The sequence below is a fragment of the Macrobrachium rosenbergii genome, chromosome 45 (genome assembly GCF_040412425.1).
Source record: "Macrobrachium rosenbergii isolate ZJJX-2024 chromosome 45, ASM4041242v1, whole genome shotgun sequence".
Taxonomy (NCBI): domain Eukaryota; kingdom Metazoa; phylum Arthropoda; class Malacostraca; order Decapoda; family Palaemonidae; genus Macrobrachium; species Macrobrachium rosenbergii.
In genome coordinates, this window is record NC_089785.1 from 4,468,671 (window position 1) to 4,495,509 (window position 26,839).

Consider the following 26,839-nt stretch of genomic DNA (forward strand, 5'->3'; position numbering starts at 1 on the left):
GGCTGTCGTAGAAGAGTGGATGACGGTAGTGTCCCAAAGAATATGTTTTCTGAAATACTAGATTGAAAAGCTGGAAGACTTCCTTGTTGCTACTAAGGCTCTGCGAAGCTTGATCTGTAGCATTGCTGAAAAAATTATTGTAACGAAATAGTATTGACCAAGAGAGATGAAAGGAACATTTGGACACAGTCACCATTAATAACCGATAGAACTAATAAATTCTTATATTTATATACAGAAAGTACACTTGTAAAAGGTAAATTATAACAGATGATGAATATAAGTTGGAAACTTGGAGGACGCGATGGTGCTCCTGATGTGGCTTCTTTCAGTTTATGAAAACCTTTTGCAGGTCTCAGCATTGTTCTTGTATTTGGTATAAATCTACTGTATTTCTGGGAATTTAAATAACTGATAAGGCCATGGTGTTCCATAGTGTCTTTTTTCCTTAGTTCCATCCACCACTGAGAAAAACCTTACTTGTTCACTGAGTGCTTACCTGTTTTTTATAGGATTAACAAATACAGTTTGCAAGATTATTTAAAAAATTATACCCGTTACATTGAATAGATGCTTGTTGTAACTGCCACATTTACATCTTGACTTACTTCTATTTCTGGAAATTATGGATATTTTTCTGCTGCAACCGTTGGAGTCCGAAAGAGGAAGTGACTGAAGAAGTTCTCCTGGCCAGGTGGATTCCAGACTTGGAACTCGCAGCACCACAGGGGCACCTACGATTTCATGCCGACTTCTTCTCTTTGTGGCATCAAAACTCCTTCAGCTGAAAGTCCGGATGACATGACGTTCCGGTGTCTCTGTCGGCTTTTGGCTCCGGGATAGGGTGGTCGCCACCTACGGGGATTTTGCCCGGTTCTTTCATAAATTCTTTTGTGTTTTCATCTGTATGCACGTTTTTATTACGCCCTGTTTGTTTTATCGTTTTTGGTTCCTTTTTTTCGTTTCCCGTAAGTTGTGGATATTGTTTTTTTCTATTTCCGTTAAGTTAGGGACATGATTTTTCCTTTTCTGTAATGCTGTAGACATTTTCTAGGTGGTGGTTTTGTCCTTAATTTAGTTTTGTTCATTTTTTGTCATGTTTTTCGTTCTTCCCTCATCCGTGGAAAACTTGAATGTGTGGGGGAGGGGAGGGGAGGGTGGTGGTTCGATTATCATTACGCTAATTTGTTGTGACTTGGTTTCAGTTCATAGTCTTCCTTCTGTTCTTCACATTAAAACTTACAGTAATCAATATATGTTCACATTGTTTATCGGTGTCAGTTTTTCACTTTTATTATTTACCGTGTGTTTTAATGAAGACAAATTTTGTAATTTTTCTCAAAACACTGTTGGATTTTGTTTCGTCTCTGAAAACTGAAATGTAGCTGAAATGGCCTTTTTACAATGCATCTTGCACTTTGCTACAATACTTTTTTCTGTTTTTAAGAGGACGTAGAAAAAACATAAGTAAAAATAGGTTTTTATTTGCAGTCTTTTCAGCTTTATTTCAGGCCTTTTGTCAAGAGTGAGTGAATTATTACATTATGTAATTTAATTTAGAATCACGTGTGTAAAACACCTCTCCATTTTCTGTTTTAATGTGGTAGTTATGTGCTTGAAATAAGGGATATTCGTGTAATTTAAGAATTCCATGATTACTAACTTCCTATTGCTGTAATAATATATAATGTAATCTTTCATTTCATCATAATCATAGTTCATTAGTCTACCCTTATCGTTCCGTATTTCTGATGGTGTTCGTAAAATATATTAAATATCAATATTATGGATTTACAAACTAAAAGAGGAATTTTCATTTTTCCTTAAAACTTATATCTCATTTCCTCCGTTGCTGAGTTCAGGAGAAAATTACCTTGACATTAATTTTTTGCACTTTCCGGGTGAGAGGAAATTCCGGAAGTTGTTGAACCAACACTTTGCAGCTCTGTATAAAAAAAAAAATCATATTTCAGCAACACAGACCAACTCTCCTTTTGTGAAAAATACCGAGTAATTGTTTTGTCCGTGACTTTCGTTTTTGTCTCTTTGGGGATTGTGAAGAGAAAAGTATGTATAAACGTATATATTACAAAAAATATTTTCCATGACTTTTCAAGAATCTAATTTAGTAAATGAGTATATCTGTGACTTGTAAGTACTTGAATTGATAAATAAGTATTTTTTATGACTCTTCAGGAACCTGTTAGATAGTTTCTGTAAAGCTTCAATAACCCGACAAAAACTTTTTCGAAAAATATATGTCTCTTCCTGACTTTGTAACCTTAAATTCCCGTTACAACTCTGTGATATATCTTTCTTCTCGGCAGTTACGAGGAATTATCACTCGACGAGAGAAAACATTCCTTCTTCCTTTTCACGGAATGTTGTCGGATAGTCCTGCGACTGAATTATACAGACAAGCCCTTTTTATGAAAATATTTGTGAAAATAATTACGATAAGGACGACGTTATTCATAACAATTTAAATTGGTAAAGAAACTGCGATTCAGCAATCTGGATGGAATTAATGACGGACTTGCGTTCCTGAATTGCAAATAAGCGAAACATTAACTGTAACGCAGTTAGGGAATGAGTACAACCAGAGTTGGTCTCATCAGAGAAACCAATAAGTCCTCTTATGAGATCATTATGATTTAACGACCATTTCATTAAGAAGATATCTTACAATTTCTCGTGCAGCAGTACTGCAATCCAGGAGGTCCTCGGCAGATTATTTCAAATGAAGGCAGTGTGAATGTATTTCCAAGAAATCACGTAATGTTAGAGAGCTAAGCAAACTGTTTTAATGAGATTCAGGTCCATCACATTGTAGTTTGCATAAATTTGATAAAATTATCTTGCATAAATTTGATAAATTTCAGATAATTTTAAAAGCACCAAATGAATGTGGACAATATTCTGAGACCAGAGAAATGATTTTTACAGAATATGGCTATTTATATAGATAGACACTTTCCTATAGATGGAATAAATGTAAGAGATTTTGGCTAAATAGTACCAAGTGTTCAGAGAGATTTCGGCCTTAAGAATTACCAAAAACACGATATATATATATATATATATATATATATATATATATATATATATATATATATATATATATATATTATATATATATATATATATATATATATATATATATATATATATATATATATTATATATATATATTATATATATATTACTATTTACTTGTGTAAGGCTTCAATGAGACGGTATGGCTTGGATTCCAGATCCTCTAATTTACAATTTAAATTTACCAAGTACAAGCATCTTCATCAGATACAGATGCACCAGTACCCTGTATGTTTTCAAAAGCTAGTACTTGGTATATTGTATATTGTAAATTAAAGAATTAGAAATCTAAACCAACCTGACTCAATGAAGCCTAACACGAGTAGTAGATTATGTCTACAGTAAACTGAAGTTGTATGGCTATTTTGATATGAATGTATGTATATACACACACACACACACATATATATATATATATATATATATATATATATATATATATATATATATATATATATGAAATTTTTTTTATCACACCGTGATTTATATACAATCATGAAGCTACAAATGTCGCTTAATATCGAAATTCACGCTACCTCGGTATATCTCCGTTGGAGAATTGTCGCCGAAGGGGAATTTATATAAGTGATAAATGAATTGGAATCGTGGGGAGAGGCTCAATGGTTTACGTCAACTGGAGTCGCTGAATAGGCTTTCGTCGCGGGTTCGTGTCCCCACGATTCCAATTCATTTATCACTTATATAAATTCCCCTTCGGCGACAATTCTCCAACGGAGATATACTGAGGTATGAATTTCGATATTGCGACATTTGTAGCTTCATGATTTATATATATATATATATATATATATATATATATATATATATATATATATATATATATATATATATATATATGTGTGTGTGTGTGTGTGTGTGTGTGTGTGTGTGTATGTGGCGAAGTCGTTTTCTTAAAACATCTAATTCATTAAATACTGTCATAAGCAGATATTTAATTCGGTATTAATTGTACAGTTATGTTGTATACATAGTAAATGCCTGTTACCTAATATTTTAAAAATTATCATACACTTGAACGCACAGTCCATCAGTGACAAGTATCAAAATAGGAACGAACATAAAACCTCAAGACAAGCATAATGCAATGCTCGCGTACAACTGGAGTTTCTCCTCAGTTCTCCGTAAGAGGGTTTGCCCTCAGTGTACCTCACACGGCGCGCTGTAGGCATGGCTCTGTGTTCTTTGAAGCGTCGCTTCAGGCCCTAGCTGCAACCCCTTTCATTCCTCTTACTCCGTTCATTATATCTTTCTTACATCTTACTTTCCACTTGTCTTAGCAATTGCCACATTTTCCTCCAGTTACAACTTTCAAACCTTCTTTACTTCTAATTTCCTTTTCAGCGTTGAATGACCTCATAGGTCCCAGCGCCTAGGTTTTGGCCTAAATATTATATTGCATTGCATTCTCCTCAGTCAAATCGTTCGCGCGCAAGCAGGTATGACGTCACAATCGCACCACGACATAACAATCTAACCCTGTTGTTATAGCTTCAGTTGGTCAGGTGTGTGTGACGGTGTAATCTTGACTTTGTGAAGTGTGTTTGTTCTATTTCCTCTGGTGTTATAATCCTGCGGGACATTTGTATTGCTGAAACTTTGAGATATTTCAAATGTGATGAACATTACGAGTATGCTGGAGCAGACACGAGATTAATCATGGAACTACGGGAAGACTCGTTTTCAAGAAGAAACTAATGGAGAAAATAAAAATTATAAGGAATAGTTGCCGTTGGTCGCACTCCCAGGACTTTCAAAAGCGCTTCAAGATAAAGATAACAAAGTATATACAAGTCATTTTGTAATGAAAACTCCACCCATTGTTAGACGGCCTTGTTTACTCACTTCAAACGATCACAGTGTATTGTCTGAAACTGGTTTTGATCGTCGGAACACTTTGACGCTGGCTCTTTATAGCCATGAGAATCTATCGTAACTCCAAGAGGTTGCAGAGCCGATAGGAAAACATCCAGACAGTCGTGAAGACGATTTCCACATTATCTTAGCAAAGAACTCCAGGAGTGAACAAATAGAAGACACAGGCTGCAGAACTCTCCTTTGAAATCGTGGGTAACGTTGGAGATTGGGGTCGACTTTTACTTATTATTATTATTATTATTATTATTATTATTATTATTATTATTATTATTATTATTATTATTATTCAGAAGATGAACCTAGCTAAACGACGTTTTGTTTTAAAAAATGCAGTAAGTAGTTCCCTGATGATGTTAATACTGTACGCCTGAAGAATGATTTCTTTATTGTTCTTCCAAGTTCGGAAAAAAGGTCAGGTCTCGATACGTTGAATATCACGCATGAAGCAGAACTGCCTCGAACGTGGAAGTTGATTGTCAATATACCTGCTGCAAACGAAACTGCAAAAGGACTATTTCTGCTTTAAAAACCAAAACCAATAGCCAAAGTATGCAAGGATAGGTTGCTATCTGTTAGCTCTGTAAAAGTCTGGTGGAGCACTGGAAATAAGATTCATTTTACGATGAAGTGATAAAGAAATTTAAGGGTGAAATCGGATGGCGGAATTCAGTTGTAAATAGAATCCGAAGGGGAAAGACAAATGAAGTAGACATTGCATAGCAGGAGACAGGAGGTAAGAGTTCGTGTTATCAAATATTTCGTCTATATTTGTTCGCCTTTTCAGATTTAAACGAGGTCAACAGTAGTAAAAGGTTAATAATACAATGATTTGTACAGGACTAAGGGGTTAAATAAGGTACAATTGCTGTTGTGAAACATCCTTGCTGTATGCAAGAGCGCATGAAAGAAGATATATATATATATATATATATATATATATATATATATATATATATATATATATATATATATATATATATATATATATATATATATATATATATATATTTACCTTAACGTCGACTTTTTATTATTAATTTTATTTTCAATGTTTCTTTAATGTCGGTCGAATCTCCTTAACTCAGTAAGGTTATTTGACACTTGATTTCTGTGAGTCGTGTCGAAGTTAAATCTTTATTTTCTCTACATTCCGATAAACTGGCTTGATGGCCACTTAATATGTCAAAATAGTTGAGAATAAATTTGTTATAACTGAAGGCTAAATATAAAATATATATACCTTAATTGTAATAAATTACTTAAAACTCATATATACCTGTCTCTTTTTGTAACAATACGAATAAGAACAAACGCAGACTTTTAAATCCTTGATCTGCAAAATCTCAGGCACATTTGATATATTATTATTTAGCCATTATCTCAGTAGAACCGTCGTATTACGCAAAGTTGTTAAAACTAGTATTCTCATATTTTTATAAATGATTTTCTGGTCGTGTTCATTGTGCTACAGCTGTCTATATAAAAACGATAACAGCCTAGGTCTAAATAGTCTTCTGGAGGCCTTGCGGGTGAAAAGTGTCTGTTCTTTTCGGTCATGCCTGCCGTAGCATACGTTTCTCCCAATGGAAGTTGGAAACGAGGCCTCTACTTCTTCACAGCTGTTAGGTCAATTGGACTCGAAGTCTCGGGTACCGTTTTTAAGGCTTTCTTTTATGAATACATTGCACATTGCATTGTCTCGTGAGTCTGCTAAATCACACTTGCTTTTGGATCTTCTCGCAACTTGAAGTTACTGTGTAAGGTAAAGAAAGATTGCAGTGGTGGTGATGTGGTGGGTGAAAGAATTGGGACAGGATTTAGGCAGGTGGCAGGAGGTGGGCCGGGAAGCGCAGAATTGAAGTCGTGAGGTAAATAGATCAACTGATGCGACGTTTTGTACCAATGAAAGACTCAAGTTAAAGTCACTGTTTGGGAAGTAAGGAAATGATTCAAATTTTATTCAGAAATATCGATTTTTGTCCAGTATTATCTGTAGGTTTTTTTATGGTTTTACCTGGAATTTATAAAAGTGTTTTCCATGACATCTGTGGCTGAGGTGTCATTATCAAGTAGTATTTCTTAAAGTGTAGGTCAGGAATGAGGTCGAAATATAATACCATGTGACACTGTATATATATTATTATCTCAAAGAGAGTTGTGGATAATGAGAATATACTGCAAGACAATTTACTGTTGTTTAGAAAAGTAAACGTCCATGCAGCTGAGGTTGCCAACGTGATAATGATGCTGCTGTTCTGTGGGAAGTTTCCTGTGTTTGCTTCAACATTATGAAGCGTCTGTTTCATCGGTAGTGTCAGGAATAATATTTTAGGAAACTGGAGATATTAATGGGTCTAAACAAGTGTTCAGTATACTTTTGGCATGCTGGAGTGGGGTAATATTATCAATTAATGGTGATAATGCTGGTGCCGAAGGATCTTTTAGATTTTTTGGCTAATCTTGAGTTTGCACCTTTGAGAATCGAAGTGATTTTCAGTCGTCTTGGTGTACACGTAGTTTTACAATACTCGTGAAGTTATCAATTTTTTTAATTAACATTTACTGCATTATGTAAAATGATTAAGGCTTCTTCAGTATATAGTTTATTTATCTGTTTTCAGCTCTTGCAAAAGATTTGAGTATTTTATACAAACAGTTGTCTTAAGGGGGTTTGAATTATCTTGGGTGATGTTGATTCTTACAGTGTAGTTGGAGTTGGTCCAATGTGCTTTCCCGCTCTGCAGCGCGAGTAGAGAGAGGACAAGCAAAACTAGACAAGTGATGAGCCTGTTGTAAGGGGCGAGTTATTTTGTGCGGGGTGACTTTTCATGACGAGGTGACAAGCTTTTAGAGTTGGTTTTCTGTAATAGAATGTAAGGTTAAGGTTTCGGTTGCTATCAAAGGTTATACTGTTAGTCTACAGCATATTTTTAATTAGTCTTCTTCACTTTAGTAATTTTCTGTGTATTAGACTTTGATAGTATATGGCCAGTTTAAAAGTTTGCTCACAAGTGGCATTGATCATAGGCTGTGTGAAATTATTTTATTTATAGGGACGTCTTTTTTTATAAAGAATAACCGCTTATACAATTTTGTATATGATGCATTCTGTGGAAAATCTTCGCAAAGCTCGGTTTACCCTGTGTACTCTATTTAGACATTATATGCTACAGTGCCTGTGCTTCGATTACACATCAGAATAGGTGTCATGGTCTCTAGGGTTATAATAGACTAAATATGAAGTTTACTTTTGATATTCATTCGAAGGTAAACTTCAGTATGAAGTTATTGCATGATGCTACAGGTTAAGTTAGTTTAAGATTCTTGAATGCCATTGCCGTTACGTATTTCTTCGCTTTTTGTCTCTGATTTTTTCTCTTTCTTTGTGATCTTTTGTAATGACACACATCAACGTATGGATCTCTCCTTCTTGTTATACATACACGCTTTTAAATGGGTACATTTACGGCGGAATAGCACTGATACCAAATAATATCTAATTCTTTTTACTTTCGAACTTTCAGACTGACTACATTTTCCACATTTCTTTCATTTCCCAGATACCATATCGAAAAATTTTCCGGCAGAAACCTATAAAATCCACAAACCAGATCTCTTAAGCATTGGGATTCCCACGCTGGAAGAGGAATAAGAAAACAGGTATATATAAGTTATAAAACCCAATGCATAGTTTGAGCAGGGAATTACCCCCTAACAAATGTTCGATGCAGGTTGTCGAAAGGTTTAGGGAAACGTGTGGCTTGTGTGATATGTTTTGCTGGATGACAATACCGACTTTGTAAAGGATCGCCATTTGTTTGGAGCCGATTGGAATGTTACAGCGCTTTGCAGAAATATCAGTTCGCCAATAACGCATGACAGAGTTACTTTAGCAAATCAATATTTAAATACATGGTTAACTTTTAACATGATGAAGCTTAAGTGAACCCATTAAAGAGTCCAACTACCAATAACTATTATTGAAGATACAAAACGGGTCGTAGGCGAAAGCGATGTCGGAGAGGAACACTTTATAGTTATTATGTTGAGTATAAAGTTAAAATAAAGAAAAAATTCCTTCAAGTGTAATCAACAGTATTTTTTTCTCTCTTGTCTTAATTTCAGTTATCTTAAGAGGCCATCAAGCTGTCTATTTATATACTAGACAGATACGAAGAAAAGAAATTATTCACCACAACAAAGGTTAAAGGATGGTCATACGTGTTCTTTAAATTCACAGCCGAAGTTCAAGATTTATATGCTGTTCTATTAAAAGATATTTTGATTAAATTTGTACACATTTTTAATAAGAAAAGGATTGTATAATACGAAATTTGGGTGAAGAAGAAGAAAAAATGTCAGAGAATGATATAGAGAGATAGAAGGTCTGGAACAAAAGTAGTTGGACTTGAGATAGTTGGAGGTAAACCGAACAATGGGCTAAAAAATAAGGCTTGGAAAGCATATTGATTGAAATTCCATACGAATGTGAGAGTGTACATAAGCTTAGTGAGAATGGTAGTGGTTTAGACATGTCCTTTGCGCCATCCTGAGAAAATAGTACCTGACTGTGTCGATTTGGCTCCTGAAGACACCAAACTTTTATGACACCGACTACTTAGTTGTTACCAGACTGATTTGTGGAGACGTAACTAGAAACTGTAGTAGTTACGAAGAATGTAAATGTACAGGGAAAAGGAGTACCCAAGTAAAAATAATTGTGAGAAAGAAGAACATAGATTATGTTATCTCAGTTTAAACCTCCTTATCGTGCTTAGCATTTTCTAAACGGAGAAAACTTTCATCCAGAATTTTAACAGATAAATAAACGTTTTGCCATCCTCAAGTCTATACAAAATACACACAACTAGACCAACAACTACTATACCATCAAGAGAGTCAAACCTCGGGCCTTCTGTAGAGACCAAACCCAATTGTCCCACGACAAACTGCTGGAACTGAAACCAACACTCAAGGAGGCTGACGATGTCATTGTGGCTGCTCGGTCGCAAAACGACCAGATAAAGAGAGCAAACTCTCACGGAGATTTCCCCAGTGGTCTTTTCCCTCAGAGCCTTTGACTGCCGATTGAAATTCAAACACATCACTTCTCATAATCCGTTCTCGCGGGAACTTGAGGGATCCAAAACCCCGTAAACATCACGTTATGAAATGCTACATTTCACGCTATCGCTGACGAGTTCATTCAGTTCTGTATCATAATACCTCTCATATTGGGGAAATAGACTTAGGATGGGGAATTTAATCACGCCATTGCGTTATACAGTATTACTCCCTTTGTGCTTTCTTGACAATTGTTAAGCAATATTAGATTAATGGGCTTTGTAAAGGGTTGTTTTTCGTCTTTGCGAAGCGTTTTTGTTTACTCACCTCATAATTAGCATAATCTCTCTCTCTCTCTCTCTCTCTCTCTCTCTCTCTCTCTCTCTCTCTCTCTCTCTCTCTCTCTCAACAGAGACATCAAGGACAAGGCACTGTAATGCTTTTGATTAGTATAACAGGGCCGACGGCGTTTTGCAGTAACAGATGGCATCTTAAAGGCTGGAAATGACACAAATAGAATACTAAAAGAAGAAACGTCGCTGAAACATGAAAATAAATAATAAAAACCAGTGACATATAATAAGACCCACCCGAACCAAGGTAAAAAGCGGCAAGAAATGAAAACCAAGAACGTGAGAGAGGTGTGCGTACAGATACCGCAATGTAAACAAACAGGCAGTTAAGCAATCAGAGGTTGTGCAGAGGCAGCCTGGGTATTCAGTAAGGAACGCTAATTGTTATCAAGATGGATTATAAGGTAGTTCCTTATTCTATATTTTGAGCGGAGACGGTGACCTTATTGTCTTCAGGGTCATTGTGACCTGCACTGTAGGGAATGATGATGCGTATATGATATTTCAGGCCTGGACAGTCTACAGTTCCCTCCAAAGCCAACCCCCTGATGACAACAGGTTAGGACTTGGAACAGTCTCTTTGTACATCCAACGTAAGTTCCCAGTGCCCACTTGGAACACGTATATTTAAGTAATGTTGGAAGTCAAAGCCGGGCAAATTTAGAGTGAGAGGAATTTTTAAATTAAGTTTTTTTAAGTTTACAGCAGTTAGTTCTTTATTAAATAAATCAATAACCCTCTTAAGAAAACTGTTATTAAGTATGTAAAGGGGTATATACTCATTAGGAGCAATATACACCGACTGTAGCTCCTTCACTTTTGAGTAAAGCAATTTCATCAGTGATTTATAGAAATATTTTGTCGGGAAACAGTATTCTAAAGAAATGCCCCAAGAACTCGATTTCCTCCTGGCAGACCCCAGGAAGGTTTCAGCGTAGTTGTCCTGTGGAGGAGAGTAGATAAAGTTAAAGCTAAAGTAGCAAGAACTATAGAAATTTGTGCGAAAACTGTAAATGTGCAATATCATTATGTGGTTGTATGACAGCACTCGCAATTCTATGAAGGAAGGAGATGGTTGTGCTTCCTTCTCGACAGCAAACTTAATCTTAGAGCGCGGTGTATTAATAAAATCAAGAAACATATCCGAATCAAACTCATGTTCAGAAAGAGCAAACGTATCCTCAACATACCTTCTGTGAAATAAAAACTGGAAATTTATAGCACAAAAATTTAAGGAGACTCCTCCAGGGAGTTCATAAAAATGTTGGCAGTAATAGGGCCGAGTGGAATACTCATCGCCATTCCTTCCACCTGTTTGTAGAAACCCCGTTAAAAACGAAGGCCGTGTCTCGCACGGTCAAATTCAAAAGCTGTTTATGGAGAGGTTTGTTAAAATTATTAGATATAGGATCTTTAGAAGGAAAGAGTTTTTATAAAATAAGGTTGATCGTCTCTTCCACAGGAACACTGGTAGACAGGGACTCAGCATTGAAACTAGCCATAAAAATTTCGGAGTCCTTTTTTAAAATCAGTGCGGGTCGCATATTGATCCCGAAGACTTCAAGATAATCGCCTCCACTCAAAATACTAGAGACGAATTAACTGCCTTAGAATCCATCTCAGCGGTACCTACCGTTCCCTCATTGAATGACGAGGATTCCTTTACACAGCTTTTTATTGCTTGACTGCCTTGTTGACATCGTGTTCTGTTCTTTCTCCTTTTCTTTTTTCTAATTTTTAGTCACTCTTTTTACCTTGGTTAGAGTAATCGTATTTATGTCACTGGATACTATTATTTGTTTTTATGTATGCAGTGATGTTCCTTTTTTTTATTTTTCTTATTTATGTCATTTCCAACCTTTAAAATGCAATTTGGTATTGGGAAACGCCGTCGCCCCTAATAAACTGGTCAAAACCATCACAGTGTCTTTTCCTTGATGTCCCTGGTATTATTAATGTTGAGCCAGCTGTTCTTGAACATCTGTGTATATACCTCTCTCTCCCTCTCTCTCTATTAGCAATAGCCAGACTTGTATCACAGGATTGTTTTTCCGTTACGATTTGAGGACTAAACCATTTGAGGACCTAAACCTAGTACACTATTCTAGCCCAGACCCAAAGGAGCTAAGCAGAAGAGAAGAAAGGAAGAATTGATGAACTTGATAATGGATAAAAAATGTCTGTTCTGGTTTCGTCGAGTCTTAAACACACGTCGGTAACTCATTGCACTCAGATCACAGGCAAGTTGAATACATGTCAACAACTTACTAATAGTTCTAACCACTACTTCATGCGATTATCCAGCATTTGCCAATGGTTCTCTTTCCAATTCCGGTCGTTGACTTGTTCTTAACTTGTTTGTGATGTATATGCAACGCCTTAATGACGTGTGTTTATAGCATGTTTCCTGTAGTGTGGACACACCCTAAGAGTCTTCATATTTGTCTTTAAACTAATACACGTTATTCTCTTGTACTGTTTATTCGTGGCTTACTTACAGAAGTATTATTTGTTCATTGCAAAGCGACACATTTGACTCGTATTCGTCCCGTTTTCAGATTGTCTGGTTGTGTCTAGTTAATGAAGGTCAACACGTTCTATAAAATGCTCTTAGATATTCGTATTTTGTAGCGAGGGGACTTCTCATTCATTTAGATAGGAAAACCTTCTGTCAGCAAACTATAACTAAATGTTTATAAAATAGTACAGTATTTGCATCAGTTCTGCTCTCTAGAAAACCAAGCGTTTCTTTCACATTCACAATTGATCCTGATTCCCTTTACCTGCCGAGAGCAACCAGATTCACTGAACAGCAGCACCAATATGCAGCAAATGTGCCTCGCTGTCGAACTTCTCAGTTCCAGAGGTCCTTTATTCCTCACACCGCTGGACTGTGGAACAGCCTCTCAGCGGAGGTCGTGCAGTTGGAACTTCAGGAGTTCAAGCGAACGTACAATACATTACTACCCTAATACTATTCTCCTTTCTTTTTAATACATTATCATCTATTTGTTAATTTATTTATTTTTTTTTATAAAGTGGGTTCTCTTCTCTCTGCATGTCCCTTTACCTTGCCTTACTAATTCCTAATGAACACCATATTCTTTGGAAGCTTGAATTTCAAGTCAATGGCCCTGTGGGCTTGTTCCAATATGAATAGGTTTCATCTTCTAAATGAATATAATAATAATAATAATAATAATAATAATAATAATAATAATAATAATAATAATAATAATAATAATAATAATAATAATAATAATAATTAAAATTTCATTCCTGGAACTTCAAATCGGTAAAAAATTAGCTGCACTTGCGAACCTGATCACTTTGAATTAGAGATATGAGTGTCGCTCATTTCTATTATTTTACCAACACAAATTCAAATTTTTCCAGTTATTGTTGAACTTGTAAAAGGAAATAGGCGCTGGTTTTCAAGTTACTATTGGACTCCAAGTCTATAGGAATCACATTACACTTTCCACTTCCGTTATATTTGGATTGTCACGGGATTTCATCAGTTATATGTTTGAATATATTAAGCGAATTAAATACACATCCAGGTAGAGTATGTACAGGTACCTAAATTGCCTTCCATCTTTGTAAGATTAAATCTTGACTCACTGAGGATAATACATTCCATTTCAGATCTTGGGTTGAGGGTTTTTGTCAAGTTTTAGTTCCATACCACGTTCCTCTGCCGTTGCTTCCCTCTACGAGGGATTCTGTTTGTTCACAAAGGATGACATCAGGTTAGGATACCTGAAGATACGGTTTCACAAAGGTTAGCCATTTATTGAGGGCTATGATTTCTACATTTGGTGGTAACTGCTTCCTTTTAATTCTTGTTATTTGGCTACTTGCAGTTATTTGGGTATTAAACATTTTCTTTTCACTGTTGATTTGTTCTCCTGTCATGCTGAGATGATGCTAGTTTCGGCCAAGACAGTGTTCGCGTATCCAGAGGGGTTTTTCCTCATTAGATTCCCTTCTGGAGTAATAGGTGAATGCCATTTTATGAAGCACCACGACCAAAGGTATTGGAATGAATGTAAACTCTTTTGACAGTTGGGGTTTACAGTATATTAAAGTTAAGGAGTGATTTTTTTTCTTGCATGAACCGAGGACAGAGCCTTCTTGTAAAGTAGGTGCAGTTTCCGGAAGGTATTGATCACCCCTGATAGTGATAAATATACTGCTGGTTTAGAATCTATTGTTCATTTTTAGTTTTCTGTAAAAGAAAAATGTTGTGCCGGCTTGTCTGTCCGTCCGCACTTTTTCCTGTCTGCACGTTTTTCTGTCCGCCCTCAAATCTTAAAACTACTAAGGCTAGAGGGCTGCAAATTGGTATGGTGATTATCCACCCTCCAATCATCAAACATACCCAGTTGCAGCCCTCTAGCCTCAGTGGGTTTTATTTTATTGAAGGTTAAAATTAGCTTTAACCGTGCTTCTGGCAACGATATAGGACAGGCCACCACCGGGCCGTGGTTAAAGTTTCATGGGCCGCAGCTCATACAGCATTATACCGAGACCACCGAAAGATAGATCTATTTTCGGTGGCCTTGATTATACGCTGTAGAGGCTGTACAGAAAACTCGATTGCCTGTTAGGTATATAATTGTAAAAATCACAGTGACTTCTTAACTTCATGATTCCTTCACATTTTGGATACGCTTTCACAGTAAAACCCAAGATCCACTGTATTTATTACAATTACATACTATTTATTCACTTTGCATAAAAGAACTTTGAGGTTACGTACATATCAACAAACATCAAGGAAGGACCACATAATAGGTCGGTTGTGTATTGATGGAAGACAATTTGCATGAGAAACACAATGCCTTGCATACTGGCAAGCGTCGTTGATATGCACATCGAATATGTGCATCTAAGACTGACGAGGAAGCGACGGCCTTTGATCAGTATTCCAGCCTCCGTCTCGCGAATTCTCTGTCATCGAGAAACCGAACTTCCGATTATTCTGCAAATAATCCGAATACTGAGGCCGGAGGAAGGTGAAACTCATCCAAAAACAAGAAACACTGAAATTTCGTAAGACAAACAGTCAGTTTAATAAAATTGTTGATATTTTAGGCTTAGCTTGTACCTTTAACTATAGATACACGCAAACTATAGAAACAAACACCCACGCATATATATATATATATATATATATATATATATATATATATATATATATATATATATATATATATATATATATAGTGTGTGTTTGTGTGTTTATAAATAGATAGGTAGAAAGCTGATTATGTCACAAAACCTTCAACGATTCCACGAGGAGGAAGAAGTCATATTTTTCATCACCTTGCTCCAAAATGTGTTGCAGAAATCGCCCTCAGCTAGGCAGTGCGTTCTTTTACAGACAGTGCTCTAAAATGTTTAAAAATGGTAAAATGAATGAAACCGAAAGTTATCGAGTGAAAATGTATAAATACTTTCATTTCCAGTTTATAAAAAAAAATAACGAGTATTGTAGTAAAACAGATTTTGGAAGAAGCCGCCAAGACATAACTTGGCCTTCGCATGCTCCTTCACAGCTGTGCTCACCGATCCATCAGATGAAAATTGTGACCCGAGATAGAGGTAATTGTTACAATGATCGATAACCATGCCTTCAATACATATTGATCGTTTATCATCAACATTACCATTTATTACAAAGAATTTCGTCTTTCCTACATTAATCTTCATACCGTATTCATCACAATATTTATGTACAATTTTCAATTTCTTAATCATAGTCTCTCTTGACGTTGCTATCAAAACAGTATCATCCATTAACATCAAAATATGTAACCATCGGAGAAATCCATCTGGGTGACACTCTTCCTTAACATTTCTTATCAGGTCATTCACATAGATAATAAAGAGAAAGCATGAAGTGGCCAGTCCTTGCCTTACACCTACGGTAGATGATATTACTGCTGAGCCAACAATACTTTCGGTAACACTGTACATTGCAATCAAAGATGCAAGCATTACTGCCCCACAACCCAACCGTTTCAAAACACAAAACAACTTATATCTAGGCACTAGGTCATATGCTTTAGAAAAATCTATGAAAGTGACGTATAATTTGATTCTCTTTCTTTTAGCTATGTCTATAATCAACCGTAGTGCAACTATATGCTCCATGCAACCACGTTTCTTCTGTGCACCTGCTTGCTCCCTATATGGCTTAAACCATTGCTATAATCTGTTATATAGAACCATATCATACAGCTTGGCAATGGCGTTGGTGACACTTATGCCCCGATAATTATTAGGGTCGGCTCTATTTCCCTTCTTAAAAATCACAAACATTTTAGCTGCGACCCAGGAGAGTGGGTACAGGCCAGAAACAAATACTCTATTAAAGAGGGACACTAGACATAATACCCACTCAGCTGGTAACAATGAAAGCATACCTGGAGGTAGACCATCCGGTCCACATGCTTTATTAGATTCAAATTTTGATCTGAACTCCTACTTCGTGAGGAGTTGTGCAACCATCTAAAACAGGCATAGTAACATCTGTGTTACCAATTTCATATAAATCAAGAATATTTCGAGGATTATAAATACTCTCCAAGTGATGTTTAAACTCCGCATCAGTCGGACGACAAAAATCGTCGCAGCCATATTCAAAATTACCCTTCCAGTCAATCGCCCTCCAAACTCGAGTCATCCTTGTCACTCAGCAGCCGCTCCCATCGGCCCAAATCATCCAAAACGCCCCCAGCTGTTTCACGGGACAAACTCCCCCTTGCGCAATCATACAACGAAGAGGAAACACTCTCAGCAAAGATATTTATATCACTACAATCTATTATATCAGTTGGAGTAATAATTATCACGAATAAATTTCTGCTTATCTATGTTACAAAACCTAACAGGTTTCTTGATAAACGTGCGACCGGCAGTCCCGCTCAACTCAATTGAATGGCCTCCAAGTGACGCTGCTCTTAACAAAATATTATCGACATTTATATCAGCACCAGCTACTGTTAATGCTATTGGCGCATGGTCCGATGGAAGATCATCTCGATGACAAACATCGCCTCTTCTGGCTTCCCAAAAGGCATTCAAGGTGAGGATTATTTGGGGAATTAAACATTCTGTTATGTTATAGCATCATTCTTTGTAAAGTATTTTGCAGCAGAATATAAACACTATTAGTAGATATTCAGACGCATCTGGTTACGGCACAGAAACAGGAGAAAATTCTAGACGAGAGAGAGAGAGAGAGAGAGAGAGAGAGAGAGAGAGAGAGAGAGAGAGAGAGAGAGAGACGTCAATTCGTCGAAAGGTTGAGTTCACGAGAAAAGAAGCTTTTCGTTTTTAATATTCATCGTCGTATTTCGTATCCTTGAAGGGCACAGAGCCTTAAAATCAGGAATTTACTATCCTTATAGACCAACGCGAATGTCATCCAACCAGGACATTTTGTAGGTCTGAGACAAAAAGCAATAGGTGTTAGATTATAGGAGGTCCCCTGATAGGAAAGAGATAAAAAGACGAAGATCTCAAGAAAATATCCTTTAGATCCAGCCTGAATCTTTTACTGCCACATTTCAACTTGTTCCTTTTCATGCGCCTTCCTCTTGGACGCTCAAGGCTTCCGCAGGCCCATAATAGTTTAAGATTCATTATTTCGTGTTTGTTTATTGCTCTCTATGTCTGCTTTCTTTGAGCATTTATCGCATGTGAAGAATATTTTAAGCATACTACAAAAGTTAATGTTCTTTTGGTCCATTGTTTTTAAAAGAAAATGTATTTTTGATAATAATAATAATAATAATAATAATAATAATAATAATAATAATAATAATAATTCACGAAACTCTAAGCCATAAGACATAGCCGAATGATAATATGAATAATGATGAATTCCAAACTCTGTGTCAACCGTACAATCAAAGCATTGGAAGTGGATCATATCCTACAAAATGTGTCATTGAAAAGACGTTCTCGGATTACATGTTAGTTTTAAGCTTTCCCTTCCGATGAGGGTGTGATTTTACTGATCAGGACATTAGTGCATTCCGTATTTGATGTTCTAATTAAAAGTCATGCTGTAGCATTCAGTGGTATATTGCAGTTCAAACGGGGCTTCAGGAATACAGGGAAATTTCGTTTTGATTTCGTAGAACAGTATATTATTTCATACTTCTGCCAGGATGCTCTTTTTGTTAATAATTATACTATATATATATATATATATATATATATATATATATATATATATATATATATATATATATATATATATATATATATATATATATATATATATATTTATATATATATATATATATATATATATATATATATATATATATATATATATATATATATATATATATATATATTATATATATATGCAGTTCAAAATCCTCTGTATTATCATATATATATATATATATATATATATATATATATATATATATATATATATATATATATATATATATATATATATATATATGCAGTTCAAAATCCTCTGTATTATCGTAATATTGAACGCACCATGCGTTCATTTATTTATGTCAGATGGAACAGTTTCACTGAAATTATATAAATTGTAGAAGTGAAAAGCATCTGCCATTAATAACAGGAATTGTGAACTAAGAAGTAAAGATATATTTGTTTCCTGTTTTATCACTTTTCTGTATTTTACTTTCAACAAAAAATGCAAAGCTTTACCTTACCTACGAAAAATGATGGGTGTTCGTTATAAGGGTTAATATAAAACATGTATTGTAATAATTAATTTCAGAGTAATTGTGTGACACAAATAAATTCGTCATGAAATCTCATTTTTATACTTGCGGAAATGAATAGGTCTTTCATAATATACTGATACATTCTCAAGGGAAATTAAATGCTCAACTTCTTTTGCATTGAAGACTAAATTCTAATTAATTTGAAATGGGAAAGGTCATTCAATACTTGGTGCTAAAATACGCCAACTTTCCTAAGAAGAGCCGAGATTTCAAGGAAACAATAAAAATTCAAGTCATATTTTATGAACATTAGATCTGCTCCCTTGAGTCTCCTGCTTTTATCATTTTCTTTTATGAATATTGATCTAAATTCAATATATTGAAATGGTCAAGCATTTAGAATGAAGTTACTGTCACATAAATGTCGAGAGATTATTTATAAATGAATTGAAAAGATTCATTTAATTTCACACAAGCAGCTTTGATAAAACATTTTAATATGTATAACGTAAAAATTATTTCAATGAATAATCGAGGAAAGGAGAGCAAAGCGCTTTGATCATGAAGACTGTTTAGATAAAATCGTTCATCTGACTTTAAACACTTCCTTTATATTTGTTAAATGCGCAGGATAAAAGCGAGAGATTGAACAATGCATTAGTAGAAGGGGTTAATGTGGATTTGATGATGCTTGTGAAAGAGGCGATTGAAGGCAAAGGTCAGTGTATACAAATAAATTGCATCCAGAGGAGGTGTAAGGTAGGGCTTTGACTGAAATAGTAAAAGAGGTAATAAAATGGTTTATAGGTGATAAGTTTATGCAATAAATCTTACACGAATGAAATATTTTTATTAATACTTGTATGAGAAGTTTGGGATTACGAGAATGAACTCAATTGGGCATATTTCAATAAACATACGGAAGCAACCTATGATAGAAATTTACAGAGGATATATATCGTATAGATGGTTGATTTTGTAAGGCAAATATAGTTATGTAGTTGAATTGAAATTACTTTTGTTTCGGTAATCCTATGATGAACGTGTTAGTGACTCTCTCTCTCTCTCTCTCTCTCTCTCTCTCTCTCTCTCTCTCTCTCTCGGTCTTACTATATATCCATGTATCTATCTATTTTCCAACAAAGGCTATACTTCAAAACTGAATTACCACCAACAGCAAGTGATCTTTAGCCAATTAAACTCTTAAAATATTTCGATGACAACGAAGGTTGCATTGTGTATCATTCATACCACTGCCACTGCAAATCTTGCTGTAAATGACAATACTATTAATAATAATCGTTACTTCTATCATTTTATCATCGTTATCATTTTGATTATTAGCATTCCTCCCTTGAGGAACATGACCGAGAAAGCGTAACTAATCTTTCCTGATTCTCCCGAGAGTTAACTTAAACTGCCTTGTCACACTTCGCAATGAAAATAGTGAAATAAGAAAAAAAATCATCTAAAAAAGAAGGTGGGCGACGTTTGACTTTATATATGGAGGCGCTTTTTATTATGTTTTAATGCTGTATTGAACACAAGCATTTTGTAGCAAACAAGTCATGGAGATGATTTTGTCTCTTCAGTGAGCACATCATTCAAGAGAGTCGTGCTGATTGCGGCTTCAGGTATTTCTCGTTATAATATCAAAGATTTTGTTTCCTTTGGGATTTCCACGTTATAGAGGTTTGGAGAGAGAGAGAGAGATTGAGAGAGAGAGAGAGAGAGTTTATACTATTGCTTTTGTCTTAATTTTGGTTTTGTTTTGTTTCCCTTGTCAGGTTTTAATATGTTTTGTTTGTGTGAATGTGTGTGTGTGTGTGTGTGTGAGAGAGAGAGAGAGAGAGAGAGAGAGAGAGAGAGAGAGAGAGAGAGAGAGAGAGAGAGAAAGGAACCTTTGCATTTATGGCTCGGTTATAAACCAACAGCTTCACTCCATATGCGTCAACAATCTTTTAATCCCTCCCTCTGAAATTGAGGATTTTCGTAGCATAAATCTCTTAAGAAACGTCCAAACTTCCCGTAGCTTAAAAACGATGTAAGGACCTCATTACTTTCCCCCTTTTCCAGATTTATTTCTTCTCTCTCTGAAAAGAAATCGCAGCTAAGGATTTTTGGGAGGGAAGTTCTGTACCCCTGACTTCCACAATATAATTCCCGTTCAGATATCACAATTTTGCATAAGTCTGAGTCTCAAGCAATTATAAAAATGGTGGGTTCCATTTCATCAAAGTATTTAATTTCTCGTTTTATGATAATTTCAGCATGTATGGTGAGATGTGAGCCTGACTTCACAGTTCAGTGGGATTCATATTTTAAAGGTTGGAATTAATCCCTCTGTGTTTGTGCGTTTTCTTGCTAAGGAAAGCTTATGCAATAGTTGCTAATGTAACTGATATTCGGGAAGAGTTCTTTTGCGATATCAAAGTTTTTCATATGATTGAATTATTTCAGGTTTTTTCCTCGATAGTAACGAATCCATCTTCTGATAATAAGTGGGAAGTGAATTTTGAAATCTGAAGTTGCTTTAAATATTTAGAGTAAGATAATCACTGACAATCTAAATTAGTCCCATTGTAATATTAAAGCAATGAAATTATGCAATAGCTGTGCTTCATGTTGTCTGTGGTGATAATATTCAGTCCAGTGTGGAATACTGTCAAGGATCTGACAGCTTTGACGTAAAAAAAAAATCACCACTATTAGTAGAAAAGAATAATTGGATTACCTACGCAGCATTAAGCACGGTCATTTTTAAAAAAGAAAGTTGGCTATCCTCACCCCTTTGCTGATACCTAGGTACTGATTGAAGTTATAGTTCGTTTTACCTTTGGAAAAAGGGAACAGATTACATCAGACAAAAGGAATGGCAACTTGCTAAATTTTACAGAATTTCAACGATAAAATAAGCTGTTTACTTCACTATGAACATAGCAATATGAGAATAATAATAATAATAATAATAATAATAATAATAATAATAATAATAATAATAATAATAATAATAATAATAATAATAATAATGGTGAAGAAATCCAAGGTGGTGTAAATGTAAATACTATTAGAAATATATATACCTTATATATACAGCCGAGAGCTTTCGAAAACCTGCTCGATTCTCCTTCTCAATCTGACTGAAACATTGAAGCTGTCATGGAAGTAAAAAGTTCTGAAAAAAACATATAACAGTTTCAAACGTGTTGTTAACAGAAGGAAACAGGTCGTAATTGAAAATAAGCAATTTCATAGTTCGGGTAAAACCATCGTTCTCCGCAGAAGAACCTCCTCGAACGTCTGAGTGGTAGTTCTTCCAGTGGCTCTTTCCGATGACCGTCCAGAGCAGCTTGGGCGCCTGCAACTTGGTTGCCGAGAGCAACCGGGTTACCTGGACGAAGGAAGGAGAGGCAGGTTCAGCATCAGATGTGGCTAAATGACTGTCAGCTGAAGTGAAAATACTACTCTTGAAACATTTGATATTATACTGTCTACACATCAGGTCATTCGTTACTTTATCCTGTTGCGTTGAAGATAGATGCGTTACCCTCCATGCAACGACTGTCGTTTATAACAGCTCCCTCGACCTTTATCTTCATTACGAAAAATGACTTGAGAGCAATTCCAGTTTATTTGATGATCATGTTTCTAACTGTGGTTGACAAGGGCCATGTTTATCTATTTTTATAAGTTCAGTAAATGACGAAAATAGCTTTGCAATCATAAATTTAGTAGCCTATTGAGCAATTCCGGGATGCCATCATTGTAAAATGATTAATACACTTGTTTCGTGAAAAATTGCTGTAATGTTTGCCATTTCCCAATAGCATCGAACTTGTTACAAAACCATTATGTTGTCCCGGTCTTTTTCGATCATTCTTATATGGTTAAACGTAGATTCTATTTCCCATAAGTTAACAATGTTACACGCACAAAGACTATTGGAAGATACACATTATATTTTATACAACGAGAGTAGTGTCGTCACGTCACTTATAGCTGATCAGAATAAGATACCACTGGCCTGTATCAGTGAATAATGCTGAAAATAGAATATATGCATACATTTTGACCATTAAAATGTACGACTTACCAACAGTTTTGCCACTGCAAATATAATTTCAATTTCTCGCTCAACGTGCACGTACAGAAATACATTTTTGAGGTAGATGAATTTTCAGTGGGAATGATGTTGGAAACAATTTTCAGCTTCGTATAATGCAAGTTGTCACTCGGAAAGACTAAATATTAACAACGTGGTGTTATTTTAAAGGAATGTTAGACAACTTTAAATTCGTACTCGAAATATAATTGTATTTGTTTTTTAAATTTTTTTTACATAAATTTTTTAAATCGATGGTTTCTTGCCTGAATGGAAATATAAAAAAGCAGTAAATAAATATAATTTAGTTTGTTTCTATGGAAATCCAGTGATTTCACTTTCCAGAAAATTTATTAATGAATTGGGAGGGAGTTGAATGGTCAGGAAAAATAAACGTACTCTAAAGTTCGTATAGAAATGAAATGTTTGGTGATGATTTTAGTGATGTAAATACAGATGACAGTCCACCTGTCAAAAGCAAGAAGGATGGAGCTTTCCCTCGTGAGAGGATTGTTGTCGGATGCCATAATAAGAAAACTATTTTTTGTTTATAATGATGTAAAGTATTTTGTAATTTGGTGAACACATGCCTAATGGATGATCCAGGAAACATTCTTGATCGTTTCTCTTGCTGTGATGCTATGCTCAAACTGTGGTGTCTTGCTATATTATTATTAAGGGAACAACATTATCAACATATTGATAGTTCCGTTCCTTCTGTGAATGGCCGCTAGATGGCTCTGATCACTGAAGTTATTAGGGAACTTCTATTTATCTTGCCTTCGTCAATAGTCGATGATTACACGCTTCGGTATGTTTATGAGGAAGTGCTATTCCGTATCTCATTGTAATTCGTTTTTCTTCATTCTATTTGTTGTTACTTAGTTTTCAGTGAGTGTTGTATTTCATATCGCATGGGTTTATGCTTTTGATTCTTCAAGGCATTACTGAACCGAATACAATCCTAGAGGCTCTTTAGAAAATGTATATCGTTGGCGATATTTAAGTTCATCTCCGCAGTTGTCAGATCTTTTCGAAGGTCAAATTCAGCAGGATGATAACGATTCTAAGTAGAACTTTCAGACTTGCTAAAGTCATTCTGACATCTCATAATGTTGGGAAAAATCCTTCCGCATTTGGCCACTTACTTATAAAAATCCTGTACTTTTACATTGATGTTGTTGATAATAGTTATATTATCGAAACTATGGGCATATCTAACCAAAGTCACGCCTCGAGCTGCGTCAATAAGCATAAAAGTTTTCTCAGGCTTGATTTTCTCTGGAAATGGACTTGTTTTTTGGGAATGGGGAGAGGGTGAGGGATCGAGTCTCTCCTGGATGGTGCTTTGGGGCACTGCACCAACAAAGGTACTAGTACTAGGTGTTGTTGATTTCGAAGCTTTGTCTTCAGATGTCAGGGTTAACTAGAGAGAACAATTAAGAATTGAAGAATTTGAGTTTATTACCTTTGAAATGTTTAAATAAATGAGCAATTGCAGATAGGGTAAATTCCACAGACAGGTTATACTGCAGTCTACTTGAGGCGTACTGGAGGCGGTAATAAAGATGGAAAACAATCCTTTCATCACTTTTTGATAGTGAAGTGGAAAACGTACTCTCACTTTTGGGTGTTATAGATGCATATTTTTTGTTTGTGTTTGGAGGGTGGAAAGGAGGAGGGCAGTGCAGAGACTAAAGTGATGCTTTTAGCTTTCATTTCACCATCTGGGTCCTTTTGGTTTGTTTCAGACATCGATTTAAAAAAAATGTTCAGTTATCCAGCGCTAATATCGAGACTGATGACGATAAAATCAATACCAACACAGTGCAGCACCACGCTGATAGAATAGTTATGAGAACAATGTGTTGTCTGATCAACGAATCCTAATTTGACTGCACAGAGGAATTGGCTTTTGTCCCTCTGTTTGTCTGTCTCCTAGTGCGTCTCCTACTTGAGTGTATCATAGTTTTTTTATTACTTCTTCACAGAATTTACCTTGAAGTATTTCCTGCGTGGTTCCTCACCCAGGGCGCGTCATCCTAGAAACCCCACGAAAAGATGTATCATAAGCCTTTTGAAAAGTTGTTTTATCGCTAATATATTTTATCTGTGTTCCATTAGTCCTCTTAGTGGAAGATTTTAATTTCTCATGGGAGGCTTACAGGACTTGTTACCAGCTCTGTGCTGTTCTTTAGCGTTTACTCAAAAGGATTTTTTTTTTTTTTTTTGCAATTACTTGGTCAGTGTGGCATTACGTCTACAGAACGTTGCCTAATCTTTACTTTTATTAGGCGTATTTTCTGAATGAATATGATTTGCTTATTTACTATTACAAGTCACCAGGAGTAAAATATTTTATATTTAAAATAATTATATAAAATACAGTGAAAATAAGTAAAGAACACTCTTTTTTATTAAATAAAACATCTAAATGTCACCATTCGAGTAAAATAGGAAAGCTATTACAAAGATTAATTTCTGTCCAGTTTGTATTCAAATTTTATATTTCAATAAAATACATCTATACTATAAATTTGCGACTTGTGTATTTCAGTTAAAAAGATGACGTTTTCACAAAGGCGCAACTCGATGAAAATTCTCTCTACAATTTATGGGGGTAAAAATCTGCGTAGTGATTCAAATTAATTAATTAAAGAGAATCTCATCTTGCCCTGATCACAGTAATTTATTATTTTTTTTTAAATATTGATGCTTTTTTTAGGACATAGACAATGTTGCCCAAATTAGATATAAAAAAGTAGGCTATAGCCTCTATAGCGCACAGATTTTCAGCCTTACCATACCATTAACACGAATTATAAATTGTTAAAAAAAAAAAACTGAATTATATTTAGTTAAAAATTTCTCTGGGATTGCCGCGCGACTGGGCCTCGATTAGATAATGAAGGACGGTCAGAGTGAGTTGATTTATTCCACATCAAAAAATGCACCAATATTTAGCAGGGAATCGAATCACAGCTACATCGGTGAGCATATTATGAATGGGGTAAATTTGTTATAATTCTTTTTGGATTTTAAACTGTAGATAAAATATAAAATATAAATTTTTTCAGGGAATGATTTTAAAATCGATACTATTAACTAAAATGAAAATTGTTTATTAAAGTGCGTACGGCCATTAGCTCTTTGTTGGGTGAGTCGGTAGAGCTGCGGACTGTCACTCGATGGGCCGGAGTTCAATTCCCCGGCCGGCTGATGAAGAGTTAGAGGAATTTATTTCTGGTGATAGAAATTCATTTCTCGCTATAATGTGGTTCGGATTCCACAATAAGCTGTAGGTCCCGTGGCTAAGTAACCAATTGGTTCTTAGCCACGTAAAATAAGTCTAATCCTTCGGGCCAGCCCTAGGAGAGCTGTTAATCAGCTGAGTGGTGTGGTAAAACTAAGATATACTTAACTTCATACTTGAAGCAGTGAAACGTTCTTTCCCCCGACCTTCAAACAGCAAAGTTTAGCTTCGTTGTGTCTGGTTAGTTCTTGGTTGGGTAATCATCCGTAGATATCCTAAAGTTGATCGTTCTTTGTTTATCTAGACACCATGAAAAACACCTTTCATTGTAAATCTTACTCAA